The following is a 25875-nucleotide window of genomic DNA, read 5'->3' as shown; positions in this document are numbered from 1 at the left end:
ACTGGTGGCAGTCGAGTAAGCTTAAGTGCTTTGTCTTTTATCTATCTCCTACATTAAATATTGTTTAATTAATTATACTTTTGGCTACTATATAATATAAAGTACCTGACTTTATTTATATGCATTTAGCTTTGTAATGAGTATATTAATAAAAATTTCTAATAATTTTGGTAAAATGCAAAGTTGTGAATTCAGTAAAATTTAAAAGTTACACTGTTTCAAAATAAATTAAAATGTCTTGTATCCACAGTTATGGCGATAATGAGAAATTGATCCTTGTTTCATTTATGGCTTATTAAAGTCTCATGGATTCTCTCTATGTTGATTATGCAAATGAAAATCAGAATTGAGTATTATGATAGTAAATGAAGCAGGTGTTAGCATTTCTAAAGTGAGCACAAATGTCACAAAATGTCTGTGTTTAGAGGTTTTTTTTTTTTAATGGGAGTTTTACATGCTTGGAAAAAAATCTAGTAAACAAAAATTGTGAGATAATAGGGCACTGGGCTCCTAATAAAGCTGGAGTAACGATAGAATGAAGATAAACAAGAGAAATTGCTGCTAACATTATAAATCATAGGTTATTGGATTTTGATTATGGCTATCTTTAATAATGCTCAGTAAATGCCAATAAGGTCTTAAAAACTAATCAAGTGTACCATTGTTGTTGACACAGTCATATAGTTCACTTGTCTTTTGTTTCATAGACTAAGGTCAGTGGAATTATTAACTCATGAAAACTAGTCCTTCAATAAAGTATTTTCCATCCAGTAGAATTATACTGTAGAATCTAAAATATACTGATAGTATGGAGAGAAGACAGCACTTTTGCTGTACTTTATGAGCTCAGATTCCCAGAGAGACTTCCTGTAACATAAGAAGACAGACTTCTGAATCAAACTCACATCTCGTTTTGTCTTTGACCTCTCTCTAGGGATTTTGACTCTGCCACATGATGTCAAGACTCAGCTCCACTCCATGGCACCTTCAATGTTGGGGCTTCACTTCAGCCAAGACTTCACCTCCACAAACCCTTCTTTTCTTCCTTTCTTTAGGAGCACTCTAACACTGCCATACAGTGTCAAGTCTCAGGTCTCCAAGAATCCTTGATGCTTTCCAACCCTCTACAGTGTGGAAGACTCTTAAGGACATCCAAGTTGAGCTTTTAGGTTGAGATGCAGCTTTGGTCTTCTCTTGGCTACAGCCTCAGCTGACCCTGAAAAAACACTCCCCAGAGAGTATTTTGACTCAGCTGCTCTAGTCTCCTATTAATCACAGCTGTGGTTTCAGTTTCAGCTAACCGGTAACCCTTGTGCCAGTAAAACAAAGGTTTTACTTTTACAGATTTTTCTTTATAAGGTTCTTCTCTTTATTTTTCCTTTAACTTTTGAGATTATATTGTAATTACATCATTTCTCCTGGCTCTTTTCTTCCTCCAAACCTCTCTTTATACATTTCCTTGCTCTGTTTCACATCATATTCATGGACTCTTTATTAATTGTTATTACATGTTTATACATATATAATATACAAACTTATACATATTTAAAACATACTATACATATATAAATGTAACTACATACTTATCATATGTATAAAAACAATTTATATGTACATATAATCTAAAATATAACTTGCTCCAATATTAGTCTTACACATGTTTTCAAGGCTGACTATTTGGTTTTGAATCTATAAATGCTTATCAAAGATTGTATCACAAAATCAATCATGATAAAATTATTGGATAAATTCTCAAACAATTTTCATGAATTTCAGAGGGCAGGCCTCTATCACTTGCATTCCTTGCAACATCCTTGTGCTCTGAGATCCAATAACACTTCGCTAAGATCAGAACACTTATATTTCAAAGTCCCAAAATATTTCTACTATCATCCTGCTCAAAAAATCCTAAAAACAAAACAAAAATACCCCTGCTTCAAGTTAAAACAAAAGAAAGGAAAAACAAAACCAAACCAGCACACAAAAGGAAAACAAAACCATGGTCAGGTCAATCAATGAGCACACTACCAAATGCAAATGACAAACACTAATCCTTGATCTAGAATGGTATCTGTTGCAATAGTGACAGAAAGCTTGTAACAGTAACTAACCAAGATATAATCTGAGTTAAGATCCACTCCATGAGATGGAACCTGTGACCAGTGCCACTTGGGTAGCCAAAAAGCTGAGACTAGAAAGAACAGAGTTGACACATTTTTTGGTAATACTATAATGTGTGCTGTCTTCCATATACTGTTAAACAATTTCGAGTACTAATGTTTCTTCACAGGTTTCAGTTCAGAATCTGTTCTAGCTGAATTGTCAACATGGCACAGCCTACAGCAATTTAGGAGAAAAGCCTCAACTGAGAAATTGCTTAGATCAAAGTGACTTTCAGGCGTGTTCGGAAGAGTATTGAGTATTAATTGATATAAGAGGGCTGAGCTCACTGTGAGCAGTACCATCCCTAGGCATGTGGTTAAGGATCATCTAATAAAGCTAAATGTGAGACAGAGAGCAAGCCAAGCACTGAGTCAGATAGCAGTCACCTCATCTTTTCTGCCTTCAGGTTCCTCTCTTGAGTTCCTGCGCTGACCTTCCTCAGTTCTGGATTGTGATCCAAAGTACAAGACAAATGATGTCCTTTATTTCCATGATGTTTTTGGATTTGGGGTCTGTCTTATCATAGTAACAAAATAGAACTATGAAAAAAATATCCTCTTTTTCCCTTAGCATAATAGCCTTTACTCTATAGACCAGGGAACCAGTGTGCACATTCATTCCATGGCTCTGATGCATAAAGATTTCAACTGTGAATTCTGAAGTGAAGAGAAAATTTCTGACAAATTTTGCAGATTTACCCTGTCTACCTATAAATGGTTTCAGGCCAACATCCACTTTTCAGCTGACCTTTTAAAGCCTATACTCAGAAAAGCACTGCAATGGCCTTTTGGGTTATAAAGAATTCATGCCAATTGAAAGCTAGCATAATGAACAGTGTTTAAAAAGTGTATATTTTCCCTCTTCCAAAGAAGCTTACCTTGCATATGTTCACAAATCGCTTTGAAAACAACATGGAAAAAGCACTTCTACTACGTAACTACCATAATTTCTACTGCATATTGTTATATTGAATGCACTGTATTTTGGTTATGTCAAGAGTCTACTTTCCATGGTACACAAACTTTCCTTCATCCCTGCTTCATACCTTGGAAGCACTTTAGAGGCTCTTGATTGTTCTTCTCAGGTTTTTTTCTTTTTTCTTTTTTTCCCAGTGTTTGTGTATCCTGTCTAGGTGTTTTCTATTTTCCAACTTCAATGTACATTGCAACCGTAATTAAAGGGAATTCAGGTGGGGAATAGGGATGTTGATTCTGGCTACAGTACAATCAGAGACAGGAGAATCATAAGTTTATGGCTGCTCAGGGCTGCAGCATAAGTTCAAAGCCAGCATAGACAGCTTAGAGGGATCCCAACATAAAAAAAAATTATAGAGCAAAATAAAAAATAAATAAAGCTTTGGGAATGTAGTCCATAGGAAAAGAGATTCTGTATAAAGATGGAGGCTCGTGGTTTAATCCAAGTAATAAGACTTGTAGAAAATGCTGTTAAACTTAGCCAAGTGGCACTTAAGAAACATATTAGTATATTCTTATTACTAAAAGCACCTCAAACTATGTCAAGACTTTGTGGGCCAAAGTTTAGAAAATCCTGCTGTAGAATTGCTCTGGACCTTGAAGACCATAACCACTTCACTTACAAGTTAAGTGTTGCTAGTTCACCTATACACATATTCAACTGTAAACCATGGAAATACAGAATGCCATATGGACAGTGACTATATTGCCAGCCTATGGTTTCTAGACATTTAACCCTAAGCATATCAGTGATGACTTTACCTTTTTGTTTCACAGTTAATCATATTAGAATAAACTTCTCTCCACATCAATATTCGCTCATGCATGAGGAGAATATTCTCCAATATCTTAAAATTTGATTTGCTTGGATCAGTGAATAATGTATTGCAGAACCATTGTAGATAGTGTCTCTATCTAAACACTTTGTTCTTATACCTACTGTAGAAACTAGAATTAGGCTCATATCTCAACTTCTGTGAATTAGGTTCAGATTGTATCTGCCAAGCACATCATTGGAGCTACTCATCCCTGTCAAGATATTACCTGCATTAGTAATTTAACATCATATCATGCTATGATGCTTTTCTTTTTCTTAAAATAATACATTTATAATTCTTTCCCCATATCTATCCAGGTTTCTTTTTCACTGTCTTTTGTAGAAGAGTTCATGCAGAGAAGGTAACTGGAGGCAGGCACTGAGGCAGAGACTATGGAAGATGCTTTTTATTGCATCATACCTGGGGGTAGCACAGCCCATGGTATACCGGACCCTTCCACATCAAACATTGATCAAGAAAATGCCCTACAGACTTGCTTATAGGACAATGTAATGGAGAGAGTTGCTTAATTGAGGTTCCCTCTTCCTAGATGATGAAATCTTTTGCAAGATGACAATAAATAGATAAATATGTATGTAAATAATTATATAATATTTTCTACTCAAATTATAGAAATCAAATATCATGATATATTTCTCAAATAATTGTGATCATATCCACATTTATATTCTCAGTTTCTCCCTTGAACCCACTTAAGTAATAACTGAATAATTTATTGAGGAAAAAAATCTAACTAAGTTATTATCAGCACCAAGAACAGTTAAATATAAAATATTTTCATTTTTCTGATCAATGTTAAGGATTTTTAAGCCTTTAAACAATTGATTTAATATTTCTGAAAGTATCTACCCATCCACCCTTTCTTTGAAAACCCTACTTAACACATTAGAATTTATTACAGGGAAGTTTTCCTACTCCTACTCCTACTCCAGTAATACTATTGCCATTTCTTGCAAAATCATTTACTGTGTGACCTTCTCTTCTGAAATCCTTTGAGCTTTTTCTAATTAACTGTATTTTTGTGGTTTAGGATAGTAACAGGTATTGCCACTGCAACAAAGCCACATTCCTGTTCTTGTATCTCTCTTGCTTCACAGTAATTATCTATGTCTATATTTCTTAAAATAAAAGACAGCTTTAGGTTTGATTCCAGGCTATTTAATAGTGTCCATTAATGTAAAGAGTCATTAAATATGTATTGATGAAATGAATACAATACAAAAATATTTATTTTATTTTTCAAAACAAATTAAGGTTCCAATTATCATTTCAATATAGAGAATTTTTAAAATGTGTCCTCTTTTTGAAATTTACTAGACAATCTAAAATCATGGGCTAATAGCAGTACACTCTGTGTTCAACTTTACCAATTTTTTACAATGTTCTTTTTTTCATTAATGCCAATAACTTTATTTGTTATCCTATTTCAAAGACAGAAAAAGAAATATCACATTGTATTGTACTTATTTGCATGTTTTCATGTTCAATAAATGATTATAGTTTTGTCAGCTATGCCTGAAATCAAAAGTATCCCACTTTCATAAATAATATTAAATTCTAAGCATTTTAATGAATTGAAAAAATAGACCTCATTTATTAATGAACAGAATATTTTCCTCATCTTTTTGTCAAATGCTATAAACAATTGTCTCGTACACACATATAAGTATGTACATATATAAGTTGCCCTTGAAACATAACATGTACTGTTTAAGAATCATGCATTCGATTTCTAATGTGATTAAAAGTTAAATATAAAGGACAAAGATCACAGACATATCATGAAAAACATAAAATTTTACTCTAAAAATAGTGACAAAATTGTAGATAAAATGTGAAATGGTTGTTGTTCAGTATTTTACATTCTCTGGTAATATAATATCTAATATCAAGAACTAAATATTGACCAGATTCAATGCAGAGTTTTACACACACAGTACTTCCTGTATCCCATTAAAAACAACACAAAGTATTTACTATTATTGTGGAATTGTGTCGACAAAGTAAGGGAGCTCTGCTAAGATGAAAGGAACAGAATACCGAATATTCTTAAAGGCATTGCTACTATGAGATCTAAGCATGATTTATCCAGTATTTTAAAAACAAATCCCATTGTCTCTATGCCTCTCAGAATCAGCCAGTTGGAGATAAACCTTTAATTTTAGTTTCAGAGATGAAACATTTGCTTAATTTAACCTTATTTGCTTTTAAATTGTAGTTAGTCTAAGTGACATCCTCCATAATATTTTCAGTTTGTGTTAGAAACTAGAAAATACAAGGATGACTGGAAACCAATGATATAATCAGAACTGACAATTTTCTAATGCTGGTAATATTTTTATCCTTTTTTCTTTTATATTTATGTCATACTATTGTCTTCAACTAAACCAACCAGCCAAGACTCTTACAGTTGAAATTTAAATTCTTACCAGAGAGTGTGCTCCAAACATCCTCCCAGTCCCATCTCCCTGCTCTCGAATTCCCAAACAGTAGGGGATCCAAACTTTTGGGGACCATGGCCGTCCACTTCCACTGAAGTCTGACATGGTCACCCTCAATTACATATACAGGTGGAGACATGAGTCCCTCCCTTTGTGCTCTCTGGCTGGAGGTTTAAACTTTGGGAGCTCTGGTTGAAACTTTTGACACTCCTTCTAGAAAGGACCAAAGAACCCACACTTTGGTCTTCCTTCTTCTTCAAGAGTTTTATGTGGTCTATACATTGTTTCTTAGATATTCTGAGCTTTTGGGCTAATATCCACTTATCAGTGAGTGCATTTGCTTAGGCTGCAAGGCTAAGGACTGTAAAGGAATATAAATAAAAGATAAAAATATCTCTCTGGGTTCCCTGAGGGACAAGCCTGACTGCATAGGGGTTGATGTCAAAAGTATCCCCTCTCCAGGAAAAAGACATAGGGATGGGTATGGCCCTCATGCCTCACTGGACAACGACAGGGGGACCGGAGCCATTACAAGGTCCCCTTCAAGTACTGGAGGTCAAGCCTCTATTCCCGCCTTCACAAAATTAGAATTGCTACAGCCCTCCTATACTTAGAGAAGGGAGGAGATATCAGGGGCAGCAGCCCTGCTTACACACTGAAGGCCTAAAATCAACCATAGGCCTAAAATCAGGAATGTCATACTTATATAGTAATACCAAGTCTTGGGTCTCAGTGGAAAAACATTGAAATAGATGGCTATAAGCTAATGTAAACAGGCAACTTCTGTGGAAATCTACAAGCCTGAGTAGTCATAGACCTTGTAAATAGGTCGCCTTGGCAGACAATACCAATTTAGATAAGGTCAAGCAAGTCATAGGCAGAGTCATAGTGACTTGTCCCCTGAACCTTCACCCAGCAGATACCCGGTTCTGAAGATATCTGTATTCCCCCTGAACACCCACACTCCAGTGTCATTGCCTTCCCCACATCCTGCCTTTCTGTGTTTATAATCCCTGTGTGAGTGAATTACGATTTGAGAAAAAATAAATTATTAAAAAAATCAATAAATTCTTACCAGAAATACTTAAATAAAAACATAAATTCACAGATTAATTACTGTTGCATAAGGAATGTCTCTTGAGATGTATGAACGACTAAAATAAATTCTCATTTATTGTGTATATTTTAGTGACTTTTTCCAAGCTCGGACCTCTCCTTTGCTATATAAATGTTTCAACAAAGCTATTGGTTTTGTTTTTGTCAACAAATGTTTCTTTACTAAGATCTCTGTTGCCATGAGTGTTTAGTCCCAGGCTTGTATAATATATGTGTTAATTGACAATTGAAAAATGACATGTGACCTACTTGCCTTTGCTGTGATTTCTGAATGTTCATATAATATTTATGTGTTGAGAATATTATCCATATGGCTACAGATTGGTGAAGTGAGATTTTTTTAAATTATGTGGTTATTAATAGACAAATACCACTGTGAATAAGACATGCATGGTTTGTCTTCTGTCTTTCCTCTGTGTGTTCACATAGCATTCCTTGTGTCTGTACGACATAGCTTCAAGACATAAGAGTCACTAATAACAAAACAAATATGCCTTATTCTTGCATCTCTAGGGTCGAAACTAATAAATTTTAGTTATGAAATATTCAAGAGGCTGGAGAAATTGCCGAGTGGTTAGTAAGTCTTTCTCCTCTTGAAGAGGACCTGGGTATACATTCCAGCCTCAGCCTCAGAGATCAAAGCCATCTGTAACTGTAGCTACAGAACAGCTAATGCTTTCTTCAGGCATCTTCAAGCACCAGACACACATGCTTTGTGCATACATCCATGCAGTCAAAATCTCACACTCATGAAACAAAAATAAAACTTAAAAAAAAAACAGTAAAATTAACTCAATCTCTGGTATTTTCTCATGATAGTATTTATATAAAAGTCTCATTTGCAACAATATCTGGATTCTTGTAACACAGATATTTCAACATCCCTTTTACAGATACTAAAAGTTATTCTTTGACAGGTTTGGTAAGAGATTAAAATTTTCTATATTACATTATTAAATTTATAAGGCAATAAATACTACAGAGTTTATTAGTGCTCTGCATAATTAGCTTCTGAACCCCTCACATTGATTGTAAAGCCTTCCTTGGGTGAGTCAAGTAAACCTTTGTTCCCTCTGCTCTGACACTCAATTAACAGAAACATGTACACAATGTTTCAGTACACTTAAATCTTTTTATGTTGTTTGAGAAAACCATTATATTAGTGCATATATATGTGTCTTAATAAATAAATAAATGAATGCTTGATTAAATACAAGGTAACTCTCCTATCAATCATTTATTTGTACAGGTTTATTAGTAGTGTATCTGCATCCTTTAAGAAATATGTTATGAGTTTCTTTCATATTTCTCTAGACCTCCAGAATTAGAATGAATGTGTTATCAACAGCTTTACCTCATAAGCTGTGGAGAGATTTCTGTGGGGTTTTTGATAAGGTATATATCTTTAGATTCCTTAGATGAGATACTAATGTCTGTATACATATACATGCTAAGGTAAAGGGAATGGAGTGACGCTACTTGCCATCAAAATGTAATTATTCTGGTTCAATTTCCTGGAAAGTGAGTTATTGTTGAATTAGAATGGAATATTTTTGTTGTTTATGATTATGGAACTATTGTGATTAATATTTTTATTTTTCTCAAATGTTGTGATTGTGATATAAAATTCTATTACGCATAGAATTAACAAAATAAAGGAAAAACAATTCAGTAGGTTAACAGTGCATAAGTCCTTACAATCTTGGTGGATTAATAACTGTCAATTATTAAAGCTAAGAAGTCACTGCTTTAAATATTATACACCATAGCATTAAGCATAACAGAATAATAAATTTTTAATATTTAATCAGTTTCAACAGGTGACATGATTTTAGAGGCACATAATAGTGAATGCACATCTTAAAATCAATAGAGCAATTTATAGTTAATCTCAATTTTGTTAAATGATTTACTGTTAGCATATTTTTAAAATTGTTGAGCCTGCCCTAAGAGAATTATATTTCAAAGGCACCAATTAACAATATATACAGTCTCTATCCACAGCTGAATATAAAAACAGTATTATATAAAAATTAGTCAATCCTTCCTATTATTTAAAAATAAGCCATAGACAAGCATCGAACCATCGCATGACTTGTTTGTTTTCTAATTTACAGTCTCCACTCCCGACATACCAAAGGTAAAGTTAGCAATGAGTTTTACAAGCTTTGTTTGTCCCTGACTTTCACAGAGTCCTTTCTTCTAAAGATAACATTTCATTCTGTCCTCCTTGTAGCAGTCACGGGTCAAATGATTGTTCTGTGGTACTCTAACTGCAGTCAAATGGCCTTACAAGTAAACATCTTTTACAAGTCAAGCCGCTGGGTAGTCTATAATTCTTCTACCTTGTTGAACTTATGTGACAGAGTGAGAAATACTGCTTTGAAGAACTGTAGCCACCAGCACTTTACATTCACAGGCTGACTTCCACTTAGCTCCCCAGGAACACTACATTCTTTCAAGAGGTAGCTTCTTCTTTTAAGAGGTTTACTTTCTCTGTTTCAGAAGATAGGATCTGAGAAATGTTTGTATGTAATAATCAGAAATAGGTAACTAATGGCACTCGGAAGTACTGCATAGTAAACAACAGTGATCCAAAAGAGACATCTAGCTTATCAATATAAGCTTCTAACAAACCAATATAAGCTTAAATAAAGTCAGTTAAGAACAGACTGATTTTTCCCTTCAAGCAAGTGTATAATTTCTAAAAGGAAAAACGTACTATTTCTCCTTTTAATTTGGCCATTGAAATAATTACTTTATTTTATTATTATGCCCAAACATCTGAAAAGAACTGCTTCTAAAGAGGGGAGGATTATTTTGCCTCACTCTTTGAGAGCATGTGGTACATCACAGTTGGAATGGACGTGAGTTTGGAATGTGACACAGCTCAAAGCTCAAGGGACCCAAGAGGACTACTCTTCAGCCATATTCAGTCATTCAGAGAGAGAGAGAGAGAGAGAGAGAGAGACAGAGAGACAGAGAGACAGAGAGACAGAGAGAGACAGAGACAGAGAGACAGAGAGACAGAGAGAGACAGAGAGAGAGAGACAGACAGAGATGGAGACAGAGAGACAGAGAAAGCATGTGTGTACATGAGTTCCCGAATGTGTGGGCACCTGTGAGGATGTGTATGAAGAACACCCTCCACCTTATTTTTGAGATCATGTCTCTAACTGCATATGGAACTCATCATTTCAAAGAGACCGATTGGCCATTTAGTTCCAGAGACCCATCAGTCTGCTTTCCTTTCACTGGACTTACTTATGTATGCCACCATGTCAGGTTTTTTAAAACATCATGAACATGTCCTCATTATTTTTTCTTTTTCACATCAAGCACTTTGACCCAGAGGCTTCTCTCTAACCATTTGTTCCTACTCCCTCCTTTCTTTAAAGTAAATGGAGTTTTAATACGAGTCACAGTTGTCAGGATTTGGCCTATCACAGCACTGAAGACATGGCCATGTTTCTGTTGGTGTGGTGATGGGAGGCAACTGATGGCTCACATCTCATCCTGGCATAACAGGAAACTGAGGACAGGAAGTGGGGAAGAGCTATGCATTATAAAAGACAGTCACCCTCCATGTCATATAAATGTCAATTGTTAAATTTCTTTATACCTTCCCAAAATAGTACCACCACATAAGCCCAAGTATTCAAAAACATGAGGCATTTCATACTCAAACCAAGACAGATGACAAGAATACTTGACACAAAATGTAACATTATGTCCTCTTAGAATGTGTTTTATTAATACAGCAGTATCTGTTTCATTCTTTATTCTCTCTTTTTATCCATATCCTGGAGCACAGGCCATAGAATGGTGTTGTCCACATTTCATTCTTGGAATCTATTTCCATTCACCTGATTTAATACTCTGAAAATTCCCTCACAGACATTTCAAGATATATGGTTCACTGATATTATTAAGTCTTTTAATCAAATCAAACTGACAATTGGAATTAACAAGGCGTAAGTTTCCAAATGTACAACATGAATACCCCAACCAAGCCTTGTTGCCCATCAGAGCTTCGTGGTAAAACCCTGTTGCTCAATATATTATAGATGTTCATTGCTGTACATGGAGAAATCACAATAGTACTGAGAAGAAAGCTTACTTGGGGATGGCTAGCCTTCATAGTGCCAGATGATGCTATGTAGGCTGACGGAAAGAAGAAAGTTATCAGCCATCTTACTCAGCTGTGGACTGCAGTGTGACAAGATATAATCATTAGTACAATAGTATCATGAATGCCTTGGGAGTCACCAGTTTCCTTCTAATTGAATTTCATATCTGTCCCGTAGAAGAAATTACATACCTGATACTATAAATCTAGTCATAAACCGATGTATAAATAGAATATATTTAGCAATAGGGTCTTACCACTAAACTTGGTGTAGGCCTCTGATGGGTATTCTTGGCCTGTATTGTTCAGGATCTGCAGGTCTGTGCAGCTTAGGAGCCACAGGTCTGATCAAGGTGCGCAGGTAGGTGGTGGAATGATGGAGGTCCTGAGAGGATATCAGACTTCGCAGAGAAGCTCAGTGAGCAGCAGAGATGGGTCAGGGAAGAGAGCTAACCACTATGGTTCAGGATCCACAGGTCTAATGGAGGCAGATGGAGAGGTGGATTGAGAATGAAGGTCCAAGTGGAAAGCAGACTACTCAGGGAAGCTTGGGGTTCCCCAGAAGACTCTCAAAGCAAGAAGATGGGCCAGGGAAGGGAGGCTTAGTCTCATCTATTTCAACAGTTATAGAATGCTAAAAGGTGTTTACAAATTTTGGATGATAAAGTTAACAAAACAGGCAGAATATTCTCAAGTATCTATAAGTTTGCTTATGTAAGTCTTTAGTATGGCTTCATGTTGGGAGCCAACTCTGAGCTGAAATCGGCTATTATCTTTACAGCCATCCTGAGCCATATACCCTGACAAGAGACTTGTTTACAACAGCTGAACATACTCTGATAATTATCTTGATCCTTTCAGTCAAGGTCAGGCAGTGGTAGCACACACCTTTAATCTCAGCACTTGATTGACTCAGGAGAGATATAAAAGGAGAGGCCAGGGCAGACCCAGAGTGAGACCTAGTCAGACTAGACAGAGAGCTAGACAGACTCGACAGAGAATCAGAGACAGAGAACAGACAGACTAGTCAGAACAGACAATCTTCGTCTCCAGACAGACTTCGAATAGACAGACTTGACAGAGAGCAGACAGACTCAGACTCCGTCTCCAGCAGGCAGACTTCGTCTTTGACCAGACTTCGTCTTGTCTCCATTCTTTGCGTCCCTGTCCCCACTCTCTCTCTCTTGCTCCCTGACCCGCAGACCAGAGTAGCAGAACGGCTCACTACAAATTGGCGCCCAATATGGGGCAAAAAGAATGAGAGACCCAGTGAAAGAAGTTACCAGAAGGGTCGACTGAAAATTCAGACATGAAACAGAGGTGATTGCCATGAGAACCTGCCGTGTAGAAATCAGTAGGTCATAATAATGGGACAAGTAATAAGTCAGCCTGAATTCAACTCTCAGCCTGATTTCAACTCTCTGATTTTGTTTTGTTCTTTGCTGCTTACATGTGTTAATTGTCTGCTTCTGTTTTGCTGTTTAAATGCTGTCTTTCATGTTAAAAAGAAAATGAAAAGTATAGAATCCAAAATACGACCAAAGTTTGAAGTAATTGATTTGACAGAGACAGATTGTGCTGATCTAGAGGAAGAGACAGCCAAAAATTACGACCCTGAATGGTCCTCTTCCCGAAGACCCACTCCCTCTGCTCCTCCACCTCCAGATGCTCCTGCTATGGAGATGGCGGTTATAGATCCCAGAAAAGAATTACAGGACAAAATTTCTCTGCTTAAACAACAAATAGAGTTAGAGAAAGAGTACCGGGACTTAATTAGTCAGTTACAAAAATTAAGGACAGACATGTCTTGAGAGGGCGAGGTTAATTGGGAAAATCACTCAGGTCCTCGAGTTCCTCAACCCAGAGTCCAAAGACAGCCCCTGCCCTCTGGTTTTAGTTCAGCCACAGATAAGCCAGAAGAGGGACAGGCTGAGGTATTCCCTGTATCAGAGACTAGAGATGCTCAAGGGGTTGCTTAGAGACATCACACAGGGTTTAATTTTCAAATTATTAAAGAATTAAAAAATTCGGTGGCACAATACGGTGCCACTGCTCCCTTTACTCTTACAATCTTAGAGTCTGTTGCAGAGGAGTGGCTGACTCCTGGTGATTGGAATACTCTAGTGAGAACAGTTCTTAGCGGTGGTGACTATCTTATTTGGAAATCAGAATATTTTAAGAATTATAAAGAGATAGCTAGGAGAAGTATTCAGGCAGATAATGGCTGGTCCTTTGAAGCCTTAGTAAGAGAAGAGCAATTTGCTTCTAGTGATAACCAGATACAATATGACCCAGGCTTATTCGCTCAAATTCAAAATGAAGCCATGAAGGCTTGGCACAAACTCCTAGTAAAGGGAGACCCTGGTACGTCTTTGGCCTCAGTCAGACAAGGGCCTGATGAACGATTTTCTGATTTTGTTCATCTATTAATGACAACAACAAGAAGGATTTTTGGTAATAGAGAGACAGGTGTAGATTAAGTAAAACAGTTTACATATGAAAATGCCAATGTTGCCTGCCAAGCAGATTAGACCCTATAGGCAAAAGACAGACCTTACTGGGTATATCAGACTCTGTTCTGACATAGGGCCTTCCTATCAACAGGGCTTAGCTATGGCGGCTTCCATGCAAGGACAATCAGTAAGAGATTTTTTGACAAAGAGAGACAAAAAGGCCTGTTTTAAATATGACAAGCCTGGACACTTTGCAAAGTATTGCAAAGCAAAAAATGAGTTAACCCAGAGACAGCCCAGAAAACAGCCTGGGCTATGCCCACCTTGCAAACGTGAAAGACATTGGGCTAGTGAATGTAGGTCCAAGACAGATACACAAGGAAACACCCTTTCCCATAATCAGAGAAACGGGAACAGAGGCCAGCCCCAGGCCCCAAACCAATACAAGCCAAAACAGGATTATGGGGCAGTCAGTATCATGCCATCAAACAACAATCCCTTTCTGAACTTTTCGAACAACCCCAGGAAGCGCAGAACTAGACCTCAGTTCTGCCACCCACACAGTATTAACTCCAGAAATGGGACCTCAGGCCTTACCCACAGGAGTGTTTGGACCACTCCATCTAAATGTGTTTGGCCTGATAGTGGGAAGAAGCAGTGCTACTATGCAGAGACTACAAATTTTTCCTTGAGTTATAGACAATGATTATGAAGGTGAGACTAAGATAATGGCCAAGATAATACAGAATATAGTCACTATTCCTACAGGAAACAGGATAGCTCAACTATTGTTACTTCCATTGATTCCTACTAATCACAAATATAAGAGTCCTAGGAGAAAAGATCAAGACTTTGGTTCCTCTGATACATACTGGATACAACCTATAGTTAAACAAAAACCTATGATGACAATATTTCTCGATGGGAAGGCATTCCAAAGTTTAGTTGATACAGGAGCTGATGTGACGATTATCAAACAAAACGATTGGCCTGCCACCTGGCCTCTGACCCCAACGTTAACTAATTTAAGGGGTATTGGCCAAAGTCAAAATCCACAACAAAGCTCTAAGGTGCTGACATGGAAAGATAAAGAAGAGAATACAGAGAATATACAACCCTATGTCATCCTGTGCCTTCCCATTAATCTCTGGGACAGAGATCTATTATCCCAGTTGGGATTGATTATGTGCAGCCCTAATGAAGTAATCATGGCTCAAATAATAAACTCTAGATTTTCTCCAGGGAAAAGATTAGGAAAAAGTAAAAATGGGATTACTCATCCTATTGAGATCCATGATAACTCTGGAAGAAGAGGCTTAGGGTATTTTTGATGGGGGCTATTGACTCAGCTTCACCCCTAGGGCGTTGTGCCGATCCAATCACCTGGAAAGATGACTCGCCTGTCTGGGTAGATCAGTGGTCCCTAACCACCGAAAAATTACAAGCTGCTCAACTGCTAGTGAAAAATCAATTTGAAAAAATTAAAAATGAGGAATGGTACCCTACTAAGGGATCCCCCAGAAATATCCTTCATCACATGTTCTTTATTTTAAATTTTTTTAACTTTAGATTCTGAAGGAAAATCTGCTGCAGATAGATTCTGGCATCATGATACCAAAAAGAATTTTGCAAAAGTCCTCTGGAAAAGCCCATTAACTGGAGCCTGGAATGGGCCAGATCCAGTGCTTAGCTGGGAAAGAGGTTCTGTCTGCAAATATTCCCAAACACTGGCTGCCAGAGAGACTGATCAAACAAATAGACAACAATAACAAATCTAAGGAGGAGAAAACCCCCTAAGAAGCATATTTTTTCTTTACAAGAAACATGAAGATGCTTCACAATTGTCTTCAAACAAGAGCAGATCAACAAACATACCAAACTTGAGAAGTTCTCAGTGTGGAAGAAGACATCACCACCCACACTTCCAGGGTGGCTCTATTAGACTTTTGGTTTCCTGATTTATGATTTAGTGGGGTACATTGTTTAGACTCAGGAGAAAACCCATTACCACAGTTACTATAATTGTTTTTTGGGTTTACGACAGAATAGAAGAGGCTTATACTTTTTACTCCTACAACAGAGGGAGTTATGTGCTACCCTAAAAAGAGTGTTGCTTTTACAATAACCATTCAGACATTGCTAAGTCTCTTGTCTCTTGGGTTCATGCTGTTCAACAAACTGATGGGTTTTGTATGACAATAGATAGACGCTATTCAAATGAAGCCCATACAGGTCCATTATTACAGGCTGAAAGTAGGGGACTCCAAAACCTCTGTCATCAAGACTGACGAAGATTAACCCCTAACTTACTCACTAAGCCGGATAGTCAGTGACGAGTAAGAGAACTCTTCAAGACCCTTGCCCCAAACTGGGAGGCCTCACCATCCTAAGACAGGAGCTCAACCAATGGCTGTTGAGTATCCAAAGATGGGAAAGGGAGGCTGGATCCTTTGTTCCAACCTAAGACAGACACGGTTTCTGTAAGTTTTCCCAGCCTTCCCTTTTAAAAACAAATTTAAAAAGGGGGACCTGTTGGGAGCCGACTCTGAGCTGAAATTGGCTATTATCTTTACAGCCATCCTGAGCCATATACCCTGACAAGAGACTTGTTTACAACAGCTGAACACATTCTGATAATTATCTTGATCCTTTCAGTCAAGGTCAGGCAGTGGTAGCACACACCTTTAATCTCATCACTTGATTGACTCAGGAAAGATATAAAAGGAGAGGCCAGGGCAGACCCAGAGTGAGACCTAGTCAGACTCACAGAGAGCTAGACAGACTCGACAGAGAGTCAGAGACAGAGAACAGACAGACTAGTCAGAACAGACAAACTTCGTCTCCAGACAGACTTCGAATAGACAGACTTGACAGAGAGCAGACAGACTCAGACTCCGTCTCCAGCAGGCAGACTTCGTCTTTGACCAGACTTCGTCTTGTCTCCATTCTTTGCGTCCCTGTCCCCACTCTCTCTCTTGCTCCCTGACCCACAGACCAGAGCAGCAGAGCGGCTCGCTACAGCTTCATATAGCAAAAATAACAGAAAATTATTTCATAGATTAGGACTGAGGGTCCTGTTAAATAACTATTAAAGATATAAATTTTTTTTTCATTTAAACTGTATATTTTAAAATAAGTATTAAAATTGATAAATATATTCAACAACATTAAAAATAATTTTTCTTGTATTATCATTCCCTAAAAACTTTTTTCTTTCCATAAATTTGTAAGTATATTTTATGATATGCTATATTATTCTTATAAAATTTCACAAACATATATTCAGATGATGAAATCATGGTAAATTTTTTCTTTCTCCACCAGAAATGATTTGAATTAATTTTTACTTTTTTTCCTGGTAAATTGTGACACTGACTTTGTTATCATCCATCTATGCTTGTTCAGCCTCACTGAAAGCTCTTCTTAGTTTAACGCAATGGTAAACCTAGTAAATTATTAAAGTGCTAAAATCCTTTCATTAATAAATAATATTTAAACATAAAATATATCTCCAATGCTAATTGTAGACATTGCCATAGAACACAGTTGCACACAAGAAACCAAATGATCCTGAAAATCCAGGGGCTGGGCATTTTTTCTTACATTTCATAATTTTTAAACAAATGACACTGAAAATGATTGAAATATGTTCACAGACTTTAATAATTTATTATATATTGTTTCAGTTTTTATAGTTTTTTCCATATCCTTTGAAATGGAGGTGGGGGGGGAAAGGAACAATTAACAGAACTAAGTTGTAATGTACAAAGGGAAATGCTCTATTGAACTTCTGACTCTGTTTTCATCCACTTGTTATGAGGATGAAAAAAATCAGTCTTCAAGGTACTCAGAGCTTTATTTTCTTATTATTCAGCCTACTCTTCAGAATTAATCGTGTGTATTGACTAAGGTTGCTAGGATACATTTTATCAAACAGTAGTAACAATTTACTTAATTGGGAAAAATCTAATTTCAGGGTAAAAAATCAAAGCTGTTCCACTCTGATTTTTGTGAAATTACTGTTGTTAAGAGGTCAATGTTTTTTTAAATATGTAACTACTTGCTTGATAGAAATACAATAGCATCCACTTATTCAAAGTTTTACTTTCTTATGTTCAGCTAAGAATGGCCAACACAAGGTCTAGAGATATTAACTTGAAAATCCTCAAAAATAAATCATTCATTTTTTAAAAAATTAACTTTTAGCACAGGGTAGCTATACTTGTCCCATTGTGTTACTGTACTTAAATCATCTGACACTATGACTAACTTATAAGTTAAACATTATTATAGGCTCTAAATACATACATACATATAAAACATATAAATATTTTAAATAATTAGATGTGAAGGTTTACCACATTATCTGGTTTCTAGGGCTTCTGAAAGCTTATAACAGATTTTAATGGAACATTGTTCTAACGTAGTAACTTTTCCCATGTTTTTTCTTCAGTTATGAAATTCAAATTTAAGATAAAAATCAGTACAATTTCAGTCATTTAGGCTTTTCAGAAAAATGAATGTGGTTCCCTTCAAAACTAAACTAAGAATAAATTTGTTCTTTTGAAAACCGAAGTCTACACAATTAATAAAAAGTTCCTTGATTCGTCTTATGTATCATCATGTATATCTTTTCAAGCCCTCCAACACAAACTAGATTCCTCTTGGAATGGCCTACTCTTCTTCAAAAACCAAATGTATCAAAGTACTTTATGATACAAAGTACTGTGAGGAGTAGGCAAAGATTCTTCCATATTAAGGAAGGGGAGTCAAATATAGACTTATAATGTTTACACGTTTTCAATCTCTACGATATCTACTTATAGAAGACAATTTGCCTCAAAGAATATGGAAGTTATTTGAAGACCTCCTGTCAAAGCCTGATGATGGAGTTACTTGAGATGTGATTTACACTGCAGCTATAAGGTGACCCAACAGTATACATTTTATATTCTAATTATGCTGGCCTCTGCCTTGTCAGTTAATACAACTGTTGAATTTTTAAAAGGCTCATTCAAATGCAGCCAAGATCGAGAACATTCAGAGGAGGAGGAGATTTACAATATAATGTTGAAAACTTTGAGAGTAAAATGAGTGCAGTATTTCTGTGAATACAGAGAACTGGAGATAGTTTAAATTCTACAAAATAGAGAAAGAAGCCATAGGTCAGGCCTCTATCCCCGCCTTCACAAGATTAGAATAGCCACAGCCCTTCTATACTTAGAGAAGGGAGGAGATGTCAGGGGCAGCTCTACTTTATACATTGAAGGCCTAAAATCAGCCATAGGCCTAAAATCAGCAATAGGCCTGTCATACATGTATACTAACACAAAGTCTTGGGTCTCTGTGGAAAAACATTGAAACAGATTGCTATAAGCTATTGTAAACAGGCAGCTTTTGTGGAAATTTACCAGCCTGAGTAGTCAAATGTGGAGAGCTGTGGTAGGCAGAGATGGCGCTGGCATCTGATGCTCCCCTTAATCTTAAAACTTAAGATTGACTGCCTTTGTGCAAGGGTAAAAGTGCGCCAATTCACAGCCCATCCCTGGGCATATATGCATTTATGGGCAAACAGCCAACCAGAAATGTACACACCGCTCCAGGGGGTATAAAAACAGTGCCTTCTCGGGGCCTGGGGTCTTTCCTCTACATTGTAATAAAGAACTGCAGAAGGACCTGGTGTCTGCGTGCATTCTTGCTGGCGAGATAATTGCGCGCTGGACATTCTGGTGCCAAAACCCAGGAGATTCACCATCACAGCGCCTGAGGAAGATCCCCTGCTTGCAGGGCAGGTCCAGAACTGCAGGGAAGGTAAGCTTTGAGAGGCAGGTTTGGCCTGAATTTTTCCCATCTCACTCCCCAATCACAAGCCGCTGCAGAGGCCTTTGTTATCCTCGTGCCAGCATTCATTCTCTTCATTTTGATTCTGTTTTGTTTCCACTGAGTTTCTTGTTAAAATTCCGCCGCCACCTGAGCCACCCCCGCCCCCCTCCCAGCTGCCGCTTCAGGCTGGTGGTTTTAGCAGGCAGGCGGAGCTTTGGCACAGTTGGTCAAACGTAAATACGCCGCAGCCCCCCCCCCCCCCCCCCCCCCCGTGAGTCAGATTCTCCCGAAGATAAGGGAGCAACATGGGGGCCTCAAAGTCAATTGTGAGGGTGCTTCAGACACTCTTGGGACAGCATAAATTGAAAATCTCTGCAAACACGCAAGAAGGCTTTGTCAGGGAGATTGATCATGTAGCACCCTGGTTTGCATGCTCGGGAACGCTGACACTCACCTCCTGGGACAAGTTAGAAGGAGATCCAATTAGGGAGCAGCAGAATGGAAAGTTGAGGCCTGGGACACGCCCATTGTGGAAATTAATAAAGTCGTGTTTACAAGATCAAAGGTGCAGCTCAGCTATTGTGGCGGGCCAGGGAGTATTAAGAGAGATTCAGGATAATAATCTGCCAGAAACAGAGCTTGGGAAGTGCTTGGGGGCTCAAAATAGGAAGGGAGCCCGGATAGGCATGCCTAATTCTCCCAAGGATGTTCGACCCGCGGGAATGACAGAGGGAAATAATAATTCCCTGGGAGAGCAGAGTAAAGATAAGGGAACGAGAAATTCCCTGGGTGAGCAACATACGATGGAGAGAAAGCCTCTATATCCAGTTGAGGATTTGCAAACTTTGAAATTATATGATTTTGAGTCAGGGGAGCTTGGTTCCTCCGAGTAGGAAGAGGATTTAGATGGAAAAATAGTCCGCTATGAGGCGGAAGGACACCATTCACATGGGCGGCTGCCGCTGCTGAATCGAGAACAAAGGGAGGCGGGGACTAGAAACCTCGCAAGTGCTGCTCCCCTGCCAGCCTGGAATTCCCAGGCAGCACTCACGGCTGCAGCTTCCAGCGCTCCTCCGCCTTACGCTGACGAGTGCTGCTCAGCAAGCTTTTCCAGTGTTTGAAGCTGCAGAGTGAGGTCTTAATTTTAAAGGTCCCCTGCCTAAGGGGAGTGTCGGCCTTATTCTAGGCTGCTCCTCTCTTGCCTTGAAAGGACTTGTGGTTCATCCTGGAGTAATAGACCAAGATTATACAGGAGAACTTCAAGTTCTCTGTTCTTGTCCACAAGGCATTTTTTTCTATTTCCCCTGGAGATAGAATTACTCAATTGGTTATTATTCCAAGTTTACATAATTGCTTCCCATCCACCAGGGTGCCTAGAGGCACCAATGGGCTTGGTTCTTCAGGAACTGATTTTGCTCATTTGGTAGTTGATCTTAAAACTAGACCCACTTTACAATTAACAATAGAAGGGAAGAATTTTACAGGAATTTTAGATACAGGAGCTGATAAAAGTATTATTTCCTCTAATTGGTGGCCTAAGGCATGGCCTGTTACACAATCATCCCACTCCTTACAAGGGTTGGGATATGAGGCCATCCCTGCAGTCAGTTCACGCTCCTTGACTTGGCAAACACCAGAGGGTCAGACAGGAAGCTTTATACCCTATGTGCTTCCTCTCCCTGTTAACCTCTGGGGAAGAGACATTTTACAAGACTTGGGACTGACATTAACTAATGAGTACTCTCAACAAGCTATTGATATTATGAAAAGGATGGGATATAAGGAAGGAAAAGGCCTTGGCAGAAAAGAACAAGGAAGATTAAACCCAATCTCACAAGAAAGTAATACAGGAAGACAAGGTTTGGGTTTTCCCTAGTTGCCATTGAGGGCTCTATGCCCATACCCTGGCTTACAGAGGAGGCCGTGTGGGTACCTCAGTGGCCCTTATCCTCTGAGAAATTGGAGGCTGCTACCAAATTAATTGAAGAGCAAGTTAAAAAATGGCCATTTAGAACCTTCTACCTCCCCTTGGAATACGCCTATTTTTGTTATAAAAAAGAAATCAGGAAGATGGAGACTTCTCCATGATTTAAAAGCTATTAATGCACAGATGCGATTATTTGGCTCAGTGCAAAGAGGTTTACCCTTGCTTTCTGCCTTACCCAGACAATGGAGGATAATAATTATAGATATTAAAGATTGCTTCTTCTGCATTCCCCTTCACCCACAAGACAGACAAAGATTTGCATTTACCTTACCTGCTATTAATCACCTTGAACCTGATAAGAGATATCATTGGAAAGTTTTGCCTCAAGGCATGGCCAATAGTCCTACTATGTGTCAATTGTATGTGCAAATGGCCCTTTAACCAGTTAAGAAACAATTTCCTTCCCTGCTCTTGAATTTTTTATATGGATGATATTTAAATATGTCATAAAGAGTGGACCATTTTGCAGAACTCGTATCCTTTATTAATTGCTGCATTAGAACAGCGAGGTCTGCATATTGCCACAGAGAAGGTTCAAATTTCAGAAATTGGTTCCTTTTTAGGGACAGTTATTTACCCTGAAAAAATAGTTCCTCAAAAATTAGAAATTCGCAGAGATCATTTACATACCTTAAATGATTTTCAAAAATTATTAGGTGATATAAATTGGTTAAGACCATTTTTGAAAATTCCCTCTGCTGGATTAAAACCTTTGTTTGACATCTTAGAAGGAGATTCTCAGATTTCCTCACCAAGAACACTAATACCGGCTGGAAGCCGTGCCCTGCGATTGGTAGAGGATGCCTTGCAAGAGGCCCAGCTAAAACACATTGATGAGACCAAAACTTTTAATTTGTGTGTCTTTAAAACCAGACATCTGCCAACTGCTGTGTTATGGCAGGATGGGCCCTTATTATGGATCCATCCCAATGCATCTCCTGCAAAAATTATTGAATGGTATCCAGATGCAATTGCTCAGCTTGCCCTTCGAGGATTAAAAGCAGCTGTTACTCATTTTGGTAGGGAGCCTAAAGTTCTGGTAGTACCTTATACTGCACATCAGGTTCAAATATTAACTGCTACCTCTGATGTTTGGGCGGTGTTAGTCACTTCCTTTAATGGCCAAATAGATAATTACTATCCTAAACATCCTATTCTACAATTTGCCTTAACTCAAGCTATTTCCACATATCATATCCCAGAAGCCGCTCCCAGATGGGGTAATGGTATATACAGATGGGTCAAAAACAGGAGTAGGCGCTTATGTGGTTGATGATAGAGTTACATCTAAAAAATATAATGAAACTTCACCTCAAATTGTGGAATGCTTAGTGGTACTGGAAGTCTTAGAAATCTTTCCAGGCCCCTTAAATATTGTATCTGATTCCCTTTATGTGGTAAATGCAGCTAAAGTCTTGGAAGTTGCTGGATTAATTAGACCATCTAGCAGGCTTGCAAAAGTTTTTCAAAAGATTCAATCTGCCTTGGTTTATAGGAGACATCCTGTTTTTATTACACATATTAGGGCTCACTCAGGTCTACCAGGTCCAATGTCTCATGGAAATGGCCTGGCAGATCGAGCCACAAAGTTGGTTGCTATCGTCCTATCCTCAAAATTGGATTTGGCCAAAGATTTTCATAAAAAATTTCATGTGACAGCAGAGACATTACTTCCTTGGTTTGATATAACTAGAAAAGAGGCTAGGGATATAGTTACTCAATGTCAGAATTGCTGTCAATTTTTACCAGTGCCTCATGTGGGAATTAATACATGAGGAATTCGACCATTGCAGATTTGGCAAATGGATGTTACCCATATTCCATCCTTTGGGAGACTTCAATATTTACATGTTTCTATTGACACCTGTTCTGGAATCATTTTTGCCTCCCCTTTATCGGGAGAAAAGGCAGCACATGTTATCCAACATTGCCTTGAGGCCTGGAGTGCCTGGAGAAAGCCTAAAATTCTCAAGACAGATAATGGACCAGCACATACGTCTCAAAAGTTTGGACAATTTTGTCGCGAAATGGAGGTGATCCACCTGATGGGTCTTCCGTACAATCCTCAAAAACAAGGCACTCTAAAATCTTATTTAATAAAACAAAAAGGGGGAGTCGAGGAGGCTCTACCCTCAGTGCCACGAGTAACTGTTTCTATAGCACTCTTTACTCTCAATTTTTTAAATCTGGACAGTCAGGGCCATTCGGCTGCTGACTGCCATTGCTTAGAGCCTGATAGGCCAAAAGAGATGGTCAAGTGGAAGGATGTCTTGACCGGACAATGGAAAGGCCCGGATCCTATTTTAATAAGATCCAGGGGAGCTGTTTGTGTTTTTCCGCAGGAAGAAGACAATCCATTTTGGCTACCAGAGTGACTGACTCGAAGGGTCATGACAACTGAAGATGACCCCCCGAAGGATTCATCTGCAGACGCTTCCAGTCCTAATTTGGATCCTCCAGATTTGGGTTCCTAGTATATGGGGGGAACAACGATGGGCTATACTATCTGCTTTTCCTAAACCCATACCTGTTAGACATGATGCCGTGGTGTTTCCAAGATTTCTTACAACTAATAAAACCATGGAGCTGCCTTATCTTCCCTATGATAAAACCCATGCCCCCCTGGGGGAAAATCGCTCCTTGCCTGAACGGGGCTCTCTCTGTTTTCAGATTACTGAGACAGGTAACTGTATAACTCTCTCGAAGAGAACCTTGGGGTGGTTTTATGACAAGAGAAGCTGGGTTAAATTAACAACCGAAAAGAATAATAATGAAAAGGATAATAGTTACGTCAAAGAGTTCTCACAGTCCTTTTTGCAACCAGCCATTTGGATAAATGGAACATTTTTATCACCCAAACTTATTGATGGAGAGCATCCTTGTCAACCTAAGGTTTCTCCCTTTTGTAATCAAGAAGATGAGGGAGTTGTTCTGCCCTGGTCTGATTGTCAATCCAGAGTAACACGATGGACAGATACCAATGAAACTTTTTCCTTTTCACCCAGTATGTTGGGGGATCCTGGAGCTGACTCGGTGATGAGAGAAGGTCCTTTTCTACAGGGCATTAGTATGAATCCCTTTCACAAATGGATACTTTGTGGGATTAATGGCAGTTGTACCGACCTCAACCCCCTAGCCTTTCTCCAGGGCAGAGTGGCAGGAAGGGCATCCTTTACAGGAGTTATTAATGGAACTATGGTGAAACAGAGTTCAGATCAGACCCCTCGGTTGACAAAGCCTATTCAGTTAATTACTGGAGTTAACAAAACAAACGGTAAATCAAATGGTATTTTCACCTACCCCAGCATGTGTCTTTCCCCCTTCTTGTTTATTCTTTCAAATTCCTCATTTGAAAACTGCACTAATGATTCATGCATGATGTCACAGTGTTGGGCTGTTGGACAAGCTAAGCATGCCATGGTTGCCAGGGTGCCACGATGGGTTCCTGTTCCTGTTGATACCCCCTCTACCCTATCATTATTCAGACAAAAAAGAGACTTTGGTATAACTGCAGCCATAGTGACGGCGATATCAGTTAGTGCCATTGCAGCTACGGCTGCTGGGATTGCTATGATAACCATAGTCCAAATGGCTGCAGCTTTAAATCAGCTATCCACTACAGTGGCAGAGGCAGTCAACATTCATACTTCTACGAGTGCTGAATTGAAAGGCGGATTGATGATTGTTAATCAGCGCCTAGACTTGGTAGAAGAAAGGATAGATATTCTCTTTCAACTGGCACTATTGGGATGTGAAAGAAATCTGGGAGCCCTCTGTATTACTAGTGTTCAATATGAAAACTTTACTCGAGCAGCTAATTTGTCCAGACAATTGTCTCATTACCTAGCAGGAGAATGGTCAGAAGGATTTGATGAACTTCTCGAGAAGTTGCGAGCAGCGGTAGCAGCCATCAACTCAACGCGTGTGGACATTTCACTGACTGAAGGACT

This window comes from Grammomys surdaster, unplaced genomic scaffold (assembly GCF_004785775.1).
Source record: "Grammomys surdaster isolate TR1022 unplaced genomic scaffold, NIH_TR_1.0 126153, whole genome shotgun sequence".
NCBI classification, from domain to species: Eukaryota; Metazoa; Chordata; class Mammalia; order Rodentia; family Muridae; genus Grammomys; species Grammomys surdaster.
Note: the sequence above shows the minus strand (reverse complement) of the source record.